Below are 7,568 nucleotides of genomic sequence, written 5' to 3'. Positions count from 1 at the left end.
CATCTACCAAGATTTATACTGTGATCGACTGACTTATTGCAATTGGTTGCAGTTTTTTGAAGTTTCCCCCGCCTATTAACTAACCTGACCAAAATGTAATGTTGTCCAACCTGTTCCGTCTATCAGAAGCATGAAATCTTCAATGTCAGCGGAATAATTAATGTGCTAACATATTTCCCACTCCATCTCCCCCAGAACAGCATGTGTGAGCTTGCCTTGCAGTGCCTTGCCCAAGGGTACTCCAGTAACTGCAGCAGCTTGTATCTGCTTGTACCTTCTCCCACTGACCCAGCAGAGAATTCAGCTGTGATGCCAAGCTCTGTAAAGTGGAAGGGAGAGAGTTTGTGCCTCCTAAACCTCAGATACATAAAGTTCCGGCCTTACTCTCAAATTAGTTCCCAGATTACAATATCTGCTTGTTAATTCTTCACAATTGTTCGACAGGATCATTTCTCTTTTCATTGCAAGAGTGAATGTTCATGTTCCAGGCATGTTCATTTACCTTTACCTGGGCTCCAACCTGCAACCTTCGTCACCAAGTCGTACAGCATGGAAACAGGCCCTGGAGCCCACCACATCTGCGCCGGCTGTTTTCTGCGTCTCCACCAATCTCATTTCCCCATATTAAGTTGTATCCATCTATGCTCCGACTATTTAAGTATCTGCCTAAATCTGTCCATCGTGATTGTGCTAAGATTTTGCATCGGAACCGGCAAGTCACCTGATCATCCTGATAGAGGTTGGTGCAGGTATCTCGGATGCCCTGTGCAGGCAAGTATTTGTCATAGAATCATCAAGATACAGACCTTTCGGTCCATTACGTCTATCCCAATCATTGTACCCATCTATGCTAATCCTATTTACCTGCATGTCAAGTCAAGTCAAGTCAAGTCAATTTTATTTGTATAGCACATTTAAAAACAACCCACGTTGACCAAAGTGCTGTACATCTGATTAGGTACTAAGGAAAAAAATGAAACATACAGAAGCACGCAAACAGTTCACAGCGCCTCCTCAATGAGCCTCAAACGCTAGGGAATAGAAATAGGTTTTGAGCCTGGACTTAAAGGAGTCGATGGAGGGGGCAGTTCTGATGGGGAGAGGGATGCTGTTCCACAGTCTAGGAGCTGCAACCGCAAAAGCGCGGTCACCCCTGAGCTTAAGCCTAGACCGCGGGATAGTGAGTAGCCCCAAGTCGGCCGACCTGAGGGACCTGGAGTTAGAGAGGGGGGTTAGAAGATTTTTGATGTAGGGGGGGGAATGTCCATTTAGGGCTTTATACGTGAATAGGAGGAGCTTGAAGTTGATTCTGTACCGTACAGGGAGCCAGTGGAGAGAGGCCAGAATCGGGGTGATGTGGTCCCTTTTACGGGTACCCGTCAGGAGTCTCGCTGCGGCGTTTTGGACCAGTTGCAGGCGGGACAGGGAAGATTGGCTGATCCCAGTGTATAGGGAGTTGCAGTAGTCTGTGCGGGAGGAAATGAAAGCGTGAATGATTTTTTATGTGTCGTCGAATTGGAGGAAAGGTTTGATTTTAGCTATGGTTCAAAGTTGGAAGAAGCTGGCTTTTACACAGCGTTGACTTGCTTATCAAATTTTAATGCAGAGTCAAATATCATGCCGAGGTTTTTGACATGCGGTTTGACTAGGCAGGATTGACTTCCAAGACTGCCTGTTATCGATTTGATGGAGTCGGGGGGGCCGAATAGGATGACCTCAGACTTGCTCTCATTTAATTGGAGGAAGTTCTGTGCCATCCAACATTTTATGTCCTCAAGGCAGTGTAAGAGGTTGTTTAAATTTGACTGGTTGTTGGGTTTCAGGGGGAGGTAAAGCTGAGTGTCATCGGCATAGCAGTGGAAAGAAATGCCGTGCCTTTGAATGATTTGGCCAAGGGGGAGCATGTATAGAGAGAAGAGAATGGGGCCTAGGATGGAGCCTTGTGGAACTCCGCAGGAGAGGCTAGCTGGAGCAGAGGAATAACTGCCTATGTTGATGGCGAAACTCCTATCTTTGAGGTACGAAGCGAACCAGCTCAGGGCAGTGCCATCAATGCCAACCGCGTACCGGAGACGGTCAATAAGGATGATGTGGTCCACTGTATCGAACGCTGCGCTGAGGTCGAGAAGGAGCAGGATTGCACAGTCGCCGGTGTCGATGGCGAGAAGCAGGTCGTTGTGTACCTTCAACAAGGCAGACTCTGTGCTGTGGTGGGCTCTGAAACCTGACTGGAAACTTTCCAGGATGGTGTATTGGTGCAGGTAGGGCACTAATTGGTTTAGAATTGCCTTTTCAAGGACTTTTGACAGGAATGGCAGTTTGGAAATGGGTCTGTAGTTGCTAGGCAAGGTGGGGTCTAGGTTAGGTTTTTTCAGTAGGGGCTGGACCACTGTGTGCTTGAAACTGGTTGGAACAGTGCCAGTGGCCAGAGAACTGTTGATAATAGAGAGGATGCTGGGACCGGCTATTGCAATGACATCCTAGTGAGACAGCTAGGTCACGGGTGGGAGGGGAAATGTTCATTCTACTGTTCTCAACTTTGTTGGTGAAAAATTTAGCGAATTCTTCGCACTTAGCAGGGGACCCAACTAAGCTGGTACTGGGGGTGGGACATATGACAGGTAATTGTTCTAAATAGGACCTTGGAGTTATGAGAGTTTTTGGAAATAAGGTCGGAGAAGTATTGTGCTCTAGCAGACTTTACTGCTTCCTGGTATTTGAGAAGATTGTTTCTCAGAATTTCGAAGGAAATTTGAAGCTTGTCACATTTCCACCTCCTTTCTGATTTTCTGCACTCCCTTCTTAGGGCTTTGGTGGTGTCATTGAGCCACGGCCGACCTTTGGGCTTAGGCTTTTTCATTTTAAGGGGAGCGATAGAATCCAGGATGGAAGAGCAAGTGATATTAAATAAAGAGGCGAGATCCTCAGTGCTGAGATGGGGGGGAGAGGCCTCAATAGTGCAGATGTTGGGGGCAGCTGTGAGAGCCTCGGAGAATTTACTGGCAGTCAATGAATTTATGTCGTGGGAGTAGCGAACAGGGAGATGAGATTTTGCGGGAGATAAAGGCAGAGATGCGTCAAAAATGATAGCGCTGTGGTCCGATAGACAGGCTTCAGTAGTTTCAATGTTGTTGATTGGGAATCCGGACGATAACACTAGGTCGAGAGTATGGCCTAACTTGTGAGTGGGTCCCGTGGTGTGAAGAGTCAGATTGAAGGAGTTACAGTCATGAGGACAGAGTTCCACGAGTGGAGCAAGCTCACCAGGGTTAAGCCAGGATTCTGTGAGCAGTAAGAAGTCCAATCCACGGGTGGTGAAGAAGTCGTTGAGGATGAAGGTCTTGTTCTGTAGGGATCTTGCGTTGATCAGGGCCACTTTAGCAGGGACAGTAGGGACAGCAGGTGAGCTTCGGTCTGGTAGCGGCTCCCACGCCAGCGGGCGGAGGTTCAGGGAGACCACGCCGCTGCGCTTCACAGATGGCCTTGCTGGGAGCCCACGGGCCGGCAGTCCAGGGACCGGGATGATCGGTCGAAGAGCGGCATACCTGAGTTCGAGTGAGCGCCGGTGGATGGAGCAGTAAGGTTGACCAGGTCCGACTTCGCAGCGCTGGGAGAGGTAGGCCGCTGCTGGATGAGCGCGGGCGAGGTTTTTTAAATTTTCGAATGTTCCCGCGCGTTTACCCCGCCTCCTAGCGCATTGCGTGCGGCGGTGGATGTAAGGCTGGGCCCGCACATCTACCGGGAGTTGATCGAGGAGCGATCGCTGGAAGAAACTTTGTCCGGGACCTGGACTGAAGAAGTCGACGACGGAGGGTCGGATCAACAGGAGGGTTCGGCGGTCGTAAACCAAAGTGGCTCGAAGAACACTACGATCTCCAGGTGAGCGACGACAGGCAGCCAAACACAACGGCGCAGCCATCTTTTTGTAATCTGTACTCTGTAGTTCAAATGTTCTAAAGTTTCTATATTTTTAAATCATAATCTTTATGAGATTTTTACCCAGAATAGGTATCATTGACTTGAAATCTAATCTTTAAATTTAAATTTGGCCTTAACCAGTACTGGCCAGGTAGAATGAGTCATATCACTGAGCACCAACCCAGAAATCTGTAAATTGTTTACTAAAACTGAGAAAATGCCCCAAATAAAATAACAAGCGTACCAATACTGAAGAAACGTCACCCATTCCTTCTCTCCTGAGATGCTGCCTGACCTGCTGAGTTACTCCAGCATTTTGTGAATAAATACTAAAAGTAATGTATAATGTATGAATGCACAGTGCCACACTCAAGGGGCACAGGAGCATTGGAGTTATTGTTGCTGCTTCACTGTTCCAGCTCCCCAGGTTCAATCCTGACCTCTGGTGTGTGAAGCTCATGCATTCTCATTGAGGTGTGTTTTGCTCCCACATCCCAAAGATTGCTAAGTGTGAAATTACTCTTGGCGCAAGTGGCAGGAGCACTGGGGAGAGCTGATGGGCATGTGGGATCAGACAGTGGGGAATAGTACCACTCACTCTGCTGGGAGCCAGGAGTAGCTTGATGGGCTGAATGGCTACACTGTCTATCTTATAATAAATATAATTTTATGTCAAATTGTTGGAGATGTAAGGTATGTATTGCAAATGGTTTCATAATATTCCCCAGCTTTGACTTATTACTGAAATCTACGATGCTTTCTATGAATTCCATTCAACGCACTGCAAATGATCAACTCAGTTCCATGAAGAACATAGAACAGTACAGCACAAGAATAGGTTCTTCAACCCACAAAGTCTGTGCCAAACATGATGCCAAGACCATTTCTTATCTACATGAGCATAAATGATATCCCTCCCTGTGAAGCTTATGTCCTGTCCTTGAGGTCTGTTTTCCTCCCACATCCCAAAACTAGCGAAGTGGCCATTCTGAAATGATATTCCCTGCATATCCATGTGCCTATTCAAAAGCTCCTGGGATGCACTGAGCTGGAAAGGCCAATTCCGTGTTGGAGTAGAGGATACCAGGAACAAATTTGAGCCGGTGCTTCATTATATGTGACCCTCTTGATGAAAAAGTTATGGGACATGTGTAGCAATTTCAAATCAAGCATCATTTTCATTTAATAAAGCATAGGCATAGCTCCATCACACAGCTGCAACCCATGAGGATACTGATAAAGGTCTAACTTAAATACTGTGGCAGCACTTGGTGTTGGTTAGAGGGTGTCACGCTGCCTGGGCTGCTGCCAGAGAGTGGGACGTCCATTTTACCCCAGGTAGGTTTGATATCTTAGAATTTCCATTACTACTGATCACATCCACCATGCGATTGGTGCCGATATGTCTTCAGACTCCTCCACCTCCAACAAGTATCGACCTGACTTTACTACTATCTGTGTAGTTGCCATTTATATCTGCCATTTGTCCCGCCTTTGACCACTTGGATCACTATCACTAATCATATCCGAACAATCCTCCTTTATTAAACTGCCCAACCTTTCCTTCCAATTTTTGCCTGCTCACCCTCCCATGATCAGTCCTTCGTCATCGTCCCAAAGGCTCCAACTCCACCCTCTGACACACCCTCCACAATCTCTACAAAGGGACTGTTGAAGAATAATCATCACAAGGCTTTCATGCTATCAGTCCCGAGACTATTGAAAGCTCCGGCCTGACTGAAGGGCGTTTCTGCACTGTTTCTCGAAAGTTTAAAGACTAAAGTCTAAACTACAGAGTGTCCCTGACCTCCCATTGACCACACTAGAGACCTCGAACTATCTTTAATCTGACTTTGCTGGAATTTATCTTGCATTAAACATTATTCCCTTTAGCCTGTGTCTGTACACTGTGGATGGCTTAATTGTACTCATGTATAGTCTTTCCACCGACTGGATACCACACAACAAAACAATTTTTTTCACTGTACACCTGACAATAAACAAAACAAAACTAAAGTAAACTCATCATACATTTGTAGTTTTCTTTGTGCAGATTTAAGATGCCACTTTTCGGATTGTAGCAAGTTTTTTTTAACTTCCAGAAAAAAATATCAAAGTACTCTTTGTACTCGAAGTGTCCATTAATTACCAGACACTATTTATCATGCAATGCTATCTCAATGATAGCATGTTTCCTTTTTGGTTTCTCAATCCAATGATCTAGAAACCCATCACGAAAACACTTCATGGAATCATGCTTTGCACTATAATCACAAATTTAGTTTGTCAGTCGACATGTAGATTAAATGCCAAATGATTATGATATTATCCATTCACCTATATTTTCCTGATTTAAACCCTACCCTGAATTAGCACAACTGTTTGTGAATCTGTAACTACCTCCCACCTAATAGTTTCTGTACTTGGTCTCCTTATCATATCATCATATCATCATATCATATACATACAGCCGGAAACAGGCCTTTTCGGCCCTCCAAGTCCGTGCCGCCCAGTGATCCCCGTACATTAACACTATCCTACACCCACTAGGGACAATTTTTACATTTACCCAGCCAATTAACCTACATACCTGTACGTCTTTGGAGTGTGGGAGGAAACCGAAGATCTCGGAGTAAACCCACGCAGGTCACGGGGAGAACGTACAAACTCCTTACAGTGCAGCACCGGTAGTCAGGATCGAACCTGAGTCTCCGGCGCTGCATTCGCTGTAAAGCAGCAACTCTACCGCTGCGCTACCGTGCCGCTTAGCTTCACACCAGTTGATTCTGTCCCTTGAATCTTTGTGCGAAGGCATTTCATCTGTTGAGTCTATTATATTATTTCATTACAGGAGCTTTGGTAAGAAGAAAACAAAACTTTTTAAATGACCTGGTTAGCCAGCATGGAAGAAGAGTTTCCACACAAATACAGTTGTGATGAATCATATTCCCTGTATGTGAAGTAGGCATAATTGGAAATGGTGACGTTTGCAAGTTCAGCAATATAAGCCCTGCCAGAAATCAGATACTGAAGCATCAAGATTTAATTGATTGCATTGCAAAATCAAAGCACACATCCAAATAAAATATATATGACATAATTGAAAGGTTAAAGTAGAGTGTTTCATCAGTGTTTACGTGCTAAATCGTAAGGTTTATGAAAGAAACCCATTCATAGTTAATTTAATATCAGTAAGTTACACAACGATGTAACCTACATGTACACACCTATATTGCCATTGGCAACGATGAAAAAGATTCAGCAAAAAGGTGCAGCATTCGTCATTTTCAGTCATGTTAGAACATCTGGCAGGCAGAGGTCAGCCAACAGAGGTGGGAGAGGGGTGTGAAGAAATGAAAAGAATACTGGTATTTTCCATGTAATCTTCAGACACTATTCTCTAAGTGCTGAATGATAGCTTTTTCATATTATAACTAAAATAAATATTTTTATTTTTTTGTTTGCTGTCTCATTTTTATTTGCCATTTTGGCAGTCGGCCATTGAGAATAGAAAAGATTTTCTGGAGATGTTGAAAGTTAAGACGAAATTTGAGGCTTTTCCTCTGAGAAAAAGCTCAGTAACCAAATGATTTTTTTTTCATATTAGACGCATTTGAGTTTGAAAAGAGATAAAATATTTTTTTTAACAT

This window comes from Rhinoraja longicauda, chromosome 22 (assembly GCF_053455715.1).
Source record: "Rhinoraja longicauda isolate Sanriku21f chromosome 22, sRhiLon1.1, whole genome shotgun sequence".
Classification (NCBI taxonomy): domain Eukaryota; kingdom Metazoa; phylum Chordata; class Chondrichthyes; order Rajiformes; family Arhynchobatidae; genus Rhinoraja; species Rhinoraja longicauda.
This window is presented reverse-complemented; position numbering follows the sequence as displayed.